The sequence below is a fragment of the Ranitomeya variabilis genome, chromosome 3, assembly GCF_051348905.1.
Source record: "Ranitomeya variabilis isolate aRanVar5 chromosome 3, aRanVar5.hap1, whole genome shotgun sequence".
NCBI lineage: Eukaryota > Metazoa > Chordata > Amphibia > Anura > Dendrobatidae > Ranitomeya > Ranitomeya variabilis.
Genome location: NC_135234.1, coordinates 550679801 through 550690771, shown reverse-complemented (window position 1 = coordinate 550690771; position 10971 = coordinate 550679801).

The window sequence follows — 10971 nt, the reverse complement described above, 5'->3', positions numbered from 1 at the left end:
ATGCAATTGTGATGACTCTTGTAGTGTAGTCATGTACTTATGGTGGTTAAGGTGCCGTATTCCTGTGCTGATGATAGTTAAGGTGCTGTGTTCTGGTGTTAATGATGGTTTTGCTGGTGTATTAATGTACTGACAGTGGTTTTGGTTTTGAATTCATGTATTGATAGTGACACTGTTGCTGTATTCATGTATTGATGGTGGTTAAGGTCCTGTATTCATGTAGATTGGTGGTTCTAGTGGTGTATTCATAAACTGTGCAGTATTCATGAATAAATTATGTTTCTGGGGATGAATTCATGAATTGATGATGTTTATGGTGCTGTGTTCATTTACTGATGGTGGTACTGGTGCAGTATTTGTGTACTGATTATGGGTCTGGTGCTATATTGATGTACTGATGGTGATTTTCGTGCAGTATTCTTGCACTGATCCTGTTTCAAATGTTGTATTTCTATACTGATTTTGAACCTAGTTATGTATTCATGTTATGATTAGGGTTGAGCGAAACGGGTCGGCCATTTTCAGAAGTCGCCGACTTTTGGCAAAGTCGGGTTTCATGAAACCCGACCCGACCCCTTTGTGGAGTCGGCCATGAGGTCGGCGATCTTCTGAATCTGGTATCGGAATTCCGATACCGAGTTCCGATATGTTTGCGATATCGGAAATCGGTATCGGAATCCACATTTAAGTGTAAAATAAAGAATTAAAATAAAAAATATTGATATACTCACCTCTCCGGAGGCCCCTGGACATCGCCGCTGGTAACCGGCAGCCTTCTTTGCTTAAAATGAGCGCGTTCAGGGCCTTCCATGATGTCACGGCTTCTGATTGGTCGCGGCCGCCCATGTGACCGCCACGCGACCAATCACAAGCCGTGACGTAATTCTCAGGTCCTAAATTCCTAATTCTAGGAATTTAGGACCTGAGAATTACGTCACGGCTTGTGATTGGTCGCGTGGCGGTCACATGGGCGGCCACGACCAATCACAAGCCGTGACGTCATCTAAGGCCTTGAACGCGCTCATTCTTAAGAAGGAAGGCTGCCAGAAAGAAGCAGGGCGCGTCCGAGGGTGAGTATATACCTAATAAGAATATACTCACCCTCGGATCTTTCCGGCAGCCTTCCTTCCTAAGAATGAGCGCGTTCAGGGCCTTAGATGACATCACGGCTTGTGATTGGTCGTGGCCGCCCATGTGACCGCCACGCGACCAATCACAAGCCGTGACGTAATTCTCAGGTCCTAAATTCCTAGAATTAGGAATTTAGGACCTGAGAATGACGTCACGGCTTGTGATTGGTCGCGTGGCGGTCACATGGGTGGCCGCGACCAATCAGAAGCCGTGACGTCATGGAAGGCCCTGAACGCGCTCATTTTAAGCAAAGAAGGCTGCCGGTTACCAGCGGTAAGGTCCAGGCTGCGTCGGAGAGGTGAGTATATCAATATTTTTTATTTTAATTCTTTATTTTACACATTAATATGGATCCCAGGGCCTGAAGGAGAGTTTCCTCTCCTTCAGACACTGGGAACCATAGTATCCCATTGCACTGCATTGGGTTTCGTGTTTCGGCCGACCCCGACCCCGACTTTTTTATAGGATCGGCCGATTTCACTCGACCCGACTTTTGAGAAAGTCGGGTTTCGTGAATCCCGACCCGATCCTATAAAAATAAAAGTCGCTCAACCCTAGTTATGATGATGATTATGGTGCTGTATTTATGTACTGATTATATTTGTGATGCTATATTTATGTACTGATGGTGGTACTGGTGCTACATTCATATACTGATGGTGCTACTGATTTTGTTTTTTTGTACTAATGATGGTTAAGGTAATGTATTCATGTACCAATGATGGTTCTGGTGCTGTATTAATGTACTGATGATGGTTATAGTGTTAGTTGATGATAGTTCTACATTATCAGTACTCAAAAATGTATCACTTTCTGTTATCTGTGGTGTTGCATAAAACTGGAGGAAATGTGCCTAAAATTCTGGCTACCATTACTTTTATTTTATGGGTGAGAGAGGGGCATGTAACTGTGTGTGGTCTGCAGAAAAGGGAGTTGTTTGAAAAAGATGTGGTTTCCCTCAAGCAAAGAGAGAATCTGTTTTTAAAAATCTGAATCCCATGCTTGCTGTCCCCTGAGATCCCACCTAAAAACTCAGGCTCGGTAAGGCAACAAAGCAGATCAGAGTGTGTGGAGCAGACACTAGAGCTAAGTCCACTCCACACATGGTAGATGCCATCTGTCACACAGCCAACATCTATGTCTAGTAGCATGAGGCTAAACTCCAAATTGTCATGATCCAGTCCAGGGTTTGTTTCTGATTATTCTCTCCCCTTGATGGTCATGTGGGGGTTAATCATCCTTGCCTCATTTTGGGATCTGTCTGGCTATTTCAGTCCGCTGTTTCCTACAAGCAGTGTCAGTTATAGTTCCTGTCTCTGGCTTGAGCAGCTGACCCTTTATACCCTGATTTGTCCTCTGCCCGTTTACCTAGGTCCCATTCCTTTGTTCCCCTGAAACTTCGCTCATTGTAGTACTCGCTCTCCATGTTGTGACCCATTGGTATTTGAATCGGCTTGTCCTCTGATCTGTTTGACTGTCTTGCATCTCTGGCTTTCCTGCTCCCGATCGGCTCTTGGCTTGTTTCTGACCACGTGTATTGCTGTGACCTCTGGTACTTCCTACCCTCTCTGTTGCTGACCGGCTTTTTCTGTCTACTCTTTCGCCACCTAGTGGCTTCTGCCTGCTGCTCTTTGATTTCAATGTGAGTGTACTGGTTTTCTTTCACCCACACCTCCTGGTGGAGGTTGTGTCTACTGGGCTGCAGCAGGCATTGCATTAAAACTGACCAATTTATTTAGAGGGGTTTATTCATTTTTTCCCCCCTGGCTATGGATCTGCTGCACAAACTGGCTGACCAGGTGTCCAGTTTGATGCAGATGATGTGGAAATTGTCAGTCGAACACAGGGCCCTGGCCATGTCCCATACTCAATTACAGAAAGAGTTGAGGGAGACGGTTAAAACTGTGCAGGGTGCCACCCCCCATGTTGTCAGCAGATCTGGCGATTCAGTAGATGTCACCTTGCACTCTCCCGAACCCTCAGTCAAGCTTCCTGGCACCTTTGCTGGTGAGAAGGATGAGTTTTGTACGTTTAGGGAGAGTTGCAAATTGTTGTTTTCACTTAGACCTCGATCCTCTGGGGATGAGAGTCAGCGGGTGGGAATAATTATTTCCTTACTCCAGGAAGGTCCCCAATCTTGGGCTTTCTCGTTGTCCCCCACTGCTCCTGAATGGATGTTGGTGGATGTTTTTTTGAGGCCCTAGGACTTATCTATGACTAGCCAGACCATGTAAGGATGGCAGAGGATACTATCATGGGTCTTGGTCAGGGAAAGCTCTCAGCCGAGTGGTATTGCTCGGAGTTTAGACGATGGTCCCCAGAGGTCTCATGGAACGACTCTGCACTCAGGTGCCAGTTCCAGAGGGGAATATCTGACCATTTGAAAGACGCTCTGGCTCTCCATCCACCATCTAGTTCTTTAGAGGAGGCTATGACTCAGGCCATCCGGATGGATCGAAGACTAAGAGAGAGGGGTGTCATGCAGTGAGAATGTCCTTTACTTCCGAGTAATCCTGATGCTATGCTTCAGTCCGAGCCCATAGAGGTAGAGGTCACCACCATCAAGGAAAGGGAGAGGAGACGACGAAGTGATGGGAGACTCTGATTCTACTGTGGTAGTCTGGGACACTGGAAGAAGGACTGTCCCTCATGTCCTCCGACTCCCAAGGTGCTGGGAAATGCCTAAGTCTGGTTAATGTCGAGGAGGTTGCCCAGACTCTCAGGTACCTTTGTCCTCATCTCTTAAACTACAGCTGGAAGAAGAATTTTGTGTCAAGAACGGTTGTACTTCCACTTCAGCTTTTGTGGACTGTGGGTCAACTTTGAACTTGATTGACTCTGATTTGGTGGCCAAATGTAAGATAGGGACAGTCAGGTTGGAAACTCCCAATAATATCGTGGCCATTGATAAAACACCCCTCACTAAGAATGTTATTAAGTTTATCTCTGAGGACAGGACTGTGTCCTTAAGGTGGGGGTCCTGTTATCAAGAAAATATTACATGTTTTATTATGGACAATCTACCTGCAGGACTGGTGTTGGGGTTTCCCTGGTTACTGTTACATAACCCAATCATTGATTGGGAATCTCGGGGCATTGTTAATTGGGGTCCTAATTGTTCTAAAGATTGCCTTGTTAATGTGTCTGTATCTTCCATCAGGCTGGAGGGTATTCCGGAGTACCTGAAGGATTTTGAGGATGTATTCTCCGAAAAGGAGGCTGAGGTTCTACCACCATATCGCCCATTCGATTGTGCTGTTAATCTCGTCCCTGGTGCCATACTGCCCAAGGCCCGTTTAAACAATCTCTCTGGCCCTGAGCCAGCGACTATGAAGGAGTATATCTCCGATAGTCTTCGTAAAGGGCACATTCGCCCCTCTGTGTCTCCTGTGGCAGCAGGATTCTTTTTTGTGAAGAAAAAAGATGGTGGTTTATGCCCATACCTCGATTTTTGAGAATTACACAAGATCACCATGAGGAATACTTACCCCCTCCCACTTATTCCTGATTTGTACAATCAATTGTCTGGGGCCAGGTGGTTCTCTAAGTTGGACCTCAAGGGAGCATATAATCTCATCTGCATGCGGGAGGGAGATGAGTAGAAAATGGCTTTCCTCACCTCCGAGAGTTTATTTGAGAACCTGGTTATGCCCTTTGGTCTGACTAACGTGCCAGCGGTATTTCAGAATTTCATTAATCATGTTTTTTCAGATTTCAGTGGGCGCTTCAAGGTGGTGTATCTGGATGATATCATTATATATTCTGCTGATAAAATGAAAGTGTTCATTTTTTGTGCAAGAATTGTCCTTTCTGGGGTTTATTTTGTCAGCTGAGGGGTTTCACATGGACCCTGGAAAGGTAAAGGCTACAGTTGATTGGGTGCAACCAAAAGATCTCAAGGGTCTTCAGAGATTTTGGGGGTTTGCCAATTACTATAGGAAATTCATCAAAGGGTTTTCACAGGTGGGTAAACCTCTCACTGATTTAACTTGCAAGGGGGCTGATATCAAAAATTGGTCAACTCCAACTTTAGCGGCATTTTCTTCTTTAAAAGAATGTTTTATGTCTGCTGCTGTACTGATTCAACCTGATCTGTCTAAGCCGTTTATCGTGGAGGTGGATGCCTCGGAAGTGGGGGTGGTGTTGCCTCAAGGGCCCACCACGTTAACCAATTTAAGACACTGTGCCTTCTTTTCTAAAAAGTTTTCCTCTGTAGAAAGGAATTACGATGTGGGTAACCGGGAGTTACTAACTATTAAATTGGGTTTTAAAGAATGGAGGCATTTTTTGAGGGGGGCTGTCCATTGAATCACGGTCATCACAGACCACAAGAACCTGTCTTATATTGAGTCGGCCAAACATTTAACCCCAAGGCAGGCGGGGTGGTCACTTTTTTTCTCTCGATTTCAGTTTTCCATCACTTTTAGGCCTGTATCCAAGAATGTAAAGGCGGATGCCTTATCCCGCAGCTTGGATCCAATATCTCCTCCTGAATAGTGATGAGCGAATATACTCATTACTCGAGATTTCTCGAGCATACTTGGGGGTCCTCCGAGTATTTTTTAGTGCTCGGAGATTTAGTTTATATTGCCACAGCTGAATGATTTACATCTGTTAGCCAGCATAAGTACATGTGGGGGTTGCCTGGTTGCTAGGGAATCTCCACATGTACTTATGCTGGCTAACAGATGTAAATCATTCAGCTGCGGCAAGACAAACTAAATCTCCAAGCACTAAAAAATACTCGGAGGACCTCCGAGCATGCTCGAGAAATCTCGAGTAACGAGTATATTCGCTCATCACTACTACTAAACCTCCTTCCTCCATTCTTCAGTAAGGGGTGGTTGTGGCTGGAGTTTCCTCAGCGTTAGGGCAGGAGATTCAGGAGGCACAGTCTCTTGCTCCTCCGTCCACGCTGCATAATAAGTTTTTGTGCCTGTCCAGTATCGGTTAAGGGTTCTTCAGGAATTCCATGACTTGGCACTTAGTGGGCATCTGGGAAACTTGGCCATGTGCAAAGCCATCGCTAGGCTGTGCTGGTGGTCCTCATTGGCTTCTGATGTCGCTGTATTTGTGTCTTCCTGTGAGACATGTGCCAGCGCTAAAACCTCCCATAACCGGCTGGCCGGGTAATTGGTGCCATTGTCAATTCCAGATAAACCTTGGACCCATCTGTCCATGGATTTTCTTGCGGACCTTCCTCCTTCTAATGGTAAAACTGTGGTCTGGGTGTTGGTGGACAGGTTCAGCAAACAAGCGCATTTTGTACCATTGGCAGGGCTGCCTAATGCAGAAACTTTGTTGAAACTTTTCATCTAGCATGTTGTGTGATTACATGGTGTGCCTGTGAGTGTGGTCTCTGATAGAGGGGTACAATTTGGATCTATGTTCTGAGGGGCTTTTTGTAAAAGGCTGGGTATCAGTTTGACCTTTTCTTCAGCCTATCATCCTGAGACCAATAGTCAAACTCAGAGGACCAGTCAATCTTTGGAGCAGATTTTACGGTGCCTTGCCACATCTTGTCAGGATGATTCCTGCTCTTCATTACCATTGGCAGAATTCGCATTTAATAATCGTATTAATCAGTGCACTCTTACTTCCCCATTCTTTTGCAATTATGGTTTCCACCCCCATTTTGGTGAATTTTCTCATCTGGATTTGGGGTGTCCTGGTGCTGATGTTGCAATTCATTGGTTGGGGGAGGTCTGGAAGGAGGTCCAAAGGAACGCTGGAGAGGCTCGGGGCAAGTACAAATTTTTTTCTGATAAACGACGGTCATGGGGCCGAATTTCCAGGTGGGGGATAAGGTATGGTTATCTGCTAAGAATACAAGGTTGAGGATTCCTTCTGCTAAGTTGGGTCCCAAGTTTATTGGACCTTATGACATTTTGAGGGTAGATAATGCTGTTGCTTTTCATTTGCGCATGCCCCCTTTACTGCAGACCCCAGTGCATTCCATAAAGCTCTTTTGAAACAATGGGTATCCTTCTCAGGGGACTTTCCGTCTCGTCCACCTCCTGTTTTGGTGGATGATCAGACCGAGTATGAGGTGGAACGGATTATGGATTCTCAGATGCTCTGCCATTCACTTCAGTATCTGGTACATTGGAAAGGTTATGGTCCGGAGGACCGGTCTTGGGTACCAGCTCGCTCGCTCGGCGGTCCATGCAGATCTGTTGGCCCAGGCCTTTCATGCTCGGTATCTGGGGAAACCTGCGGTTCTGGTGGCCCCCCATTGAGAGGGGGGTACTGTCATGATCTAGTCCGGGGTTTGTTTCAGATTATTCTCTCCCCGGGATGGTCATGCGGGGGTTAATCTTCCTTGCCTCGTTTTGGGATCTGTCTGGCTATTTCAGTCTGCTGTTACCTGCAAGGAGTGTCAGTTATAGTTCCTGTCTCTGGCTTGAGCAGCTGACCTGTTATACCCTGATTTGCCCTTGACGCATTTACCTAGGTCCCTTTCCTGTATTCCCCTGGGACTTCGCTCGTTGTAGTACTCGCTCTCCGTGTTGTGACCCCTTGGTATTTGACTCAGCTTGTCCTCTGACCTGTTTGACTGTCTTGCGTCTCTGGCTTTCCTGCTCCCGATCGGCTGTGACTTCTTTGGCTGACCTGGCTTTTTCTGTCTGCTCTTTCGCCACCTAGTGGCTTCTGCCTGCTGCTCTGTGATTTCACTGTGAATGTTACTGTTTTCCTTCACCCGTACCCCCTGGTGGAAGTTGAGTGCTATTGCGCTGCAGCAGGCATTACACAAACGCTGCTGCTAACCATTTAGATGCTGCCAGCAGCATATAGAATATGTGTACACTTTGAGTATTTGCATCAGATTTTTCCATACCAAATGTTAGCAGTAAAAATGCTGCATAAAATGTGCCTTTTTATACAATATGTAATATAAGACTCGTTAAAGGGTTGATTGTGACTTGTAGGATCGCTACTTCCAATAGGTGGAGCTATAGAGTTCCAGTCCTCTTATTCTCTGAAGAGGCAATTTGCCTTTTTATACACATTTTTAAGTGCATTTTGATGCTTTTTTACGTTATAAAGTGAAAAATGCATGGAAAAAACACTAGAAAAATGCAATGTGTGAAGAAACTCTAAGATGGAGTGGTCACTGGTACACGTGCACAGCAGGTACAGATGCGCTGCTATGACACCTGGGGACCTGCTGGAGGACCCCATCATCGCCATTTTGGCCCCACTGTGCCAAATGCTGGGCTTCGTAGAAATCCATAATTTGTACTTTATACCGCAATGCTGTGCTATTGAAGTATAAGTAATCACATTTTTGCAGATTCAAGTCAACTAAAGGGACTAAAAAAAGAATAACATTTTTTTAAGAATTAGAAACAAAATTATAAAATCTCTGATCTCCCTCTTTCTCCCCCGTTAACAATAATGCAATAAAAAATACATATTTGATATCCTTGAAAGTCTCATTTACCAAAATTACCAAACTATAAAATGAAGTAACCCACACGGTAAACAGAAAAAGATCGGAATGCCAGAATTCCTTTTTTGTCACCTCACTTCCCTTTAAGAGATGCTACAAAAAACATTCAATAAGTGTGTACCCCAAATTGATACCAATAAAAATGTCAGCTTACCACTCAAAAAATAAACATTCACGCAGCCCCATGGACGAAAAACAAAAGTTACGGGTCTGAAAAATGAAATCACAATCTAAGCATTTTTTTTACGGAGAAAAATCTATGCAAGTCCTAAAGTCATGCAGAAAAGAATTCCTACAAGGTGTTGCTGCTAGCGATGGCTCTACAAGTCATTGATTCCATGGGTGTACTTATTTTTCACACTCTGTCTCTTCATTTTGGCATGGTAATGGTTAAACAAATAATGACATGATGCAAGTTGCCTTGTTTTGCTGTTCATCATTGAATGTGCCAAAATTGATGTCCTCCTAAGGATCGGAGGTTTTTTTTATTATGTCCTGATATGAAAAAAAAAAACATATTTGTATTTTTAGAAAATGATGTGAAGGAATTCAAAGAGGATGTGCTTCGTTTTCTCTGCTCAGTATATGTGAGGCTGGGTCCCAGCATTGGCCGTACTGGACTGTAGTCCTGGAGATGGTGACGGCACTCGGACACTCGTCCGTCACTTCTATGGTCTACACCATAACGTTATACAACTCTGCCTAGTTTCTTTTTTTCGCTTTCATTTTTTTCCCCTCGCCTTTTTATTTTTCCACCAACATAGCCGGATGGGGACTTACGTTTTGTGGGACGAGCTGTCGTTTTGAACATTCATTTCGCCAAATAATGCATTAAAAAGAATGAAAAATATTCCATTTGCTGTAAATTAATAAAAAAACAAGCAAACAAAAAAACTATATTTCCACAGCTGTTGTGAGGTGGTTGTTTTTACTACATTCACTTTGTGGGAAAAATGACCCGGTAACTTTGTTCTATAAGTCAATATAGTTATATATAGTTATATTACATTTATAGCATTCATTTCATTTTAATACTTTAAAAAAGTATTGTATCAGTCGCCATATTATTATTATAGCCTGACATTTTCTTTTTCTGCTGTGTGAGATGTCATCTTTTTTTGGTGCCATATAATTTTCCATACCACTTTCTTACACCTTTTCATTCCATTTTTAAGGGATGATGTGATAGATAGATAGATAGATAGATAGATAGATAGATAGATAGATAGATAGATAGATATGGGATAGATAGATAGATAGATAGATAGATAGATAGATAGATAGATATGGGATAGATAGATAGATAGATAGATAGATAGATAGATAGATATGGGATAGATAGATAGATAGATAGATAGATAGATAGATAGATAATAGATTGATAGAGTGATAGATAGATAGACAGATAATAGATAGATAGATAGATAGATAGATAGATAGATAGATAGATAATAGATTGATAGAGTGATAGATAATAGATAGATAGATAGATAGATAGATAGATAGATAGATAGACAGATAGATAGATATGAGATAGATAATAGATAGATAGATAGATAATAGATAGATAGATAGATAGATAGATAGATAGATAATAGATAGATAGATAGATAGATAGATAGATAGATAGATAGATGATAGATTGATAGATAGATAAATAGATAGATAGATAGATAGATAGATAGATAGATAGATGAATAGATAGATAGATAGATAGATAGATAGATAAAGCTTTCTATGTACAGAAGATGAAGCACTTACACAAAGGTGAGCCCTGACCTCTACATGTACATGCTGCAGAATGTGACTATATTATATAGATACATAGACACACATATGTTTTCTCTAGAGATGAGACATGACAGGGTTCCTCCATCTCGGAGTGCTCTCCTGTGTCGCACAATGACAGTCTGCCGCGCTGTGTCCCTACAAGATAAAACAATATCCCCGATTTGTCGCACTGTGGGTGTACAGACACAAAGGTCGCATCTCCTCCGCTCCCAGGTCACAGCTGTATGTCGCCGCCGGTGTCACTGCACTGTCCGACATTCCTGGCACATCGGAAGAGTGACAGTACCCAGCACTCCACCAATGAGGATCGAGGCTTTCCTGTGCGCCATTTCTCCTCTTATTCCACGCACTACATGTAAAGGATTGTCGCAGGCAATTACAACGAAATCTCCGATCCTTTGTATCATGTCATTATACTGAGCAGTGACCTGTGTCCTGCGGGGTGCGGCGGACAAATATACGGGCAGCAAGCCCTCCGTAACACGACTACATGACCTGTGTAATCATCTAGAAACAAAAATCATTGTAAACTGTATTCGGAAACCGAACATCTTATTAGGCGTGTAATAGATCCATAGGTGAATGTGACATTCTTA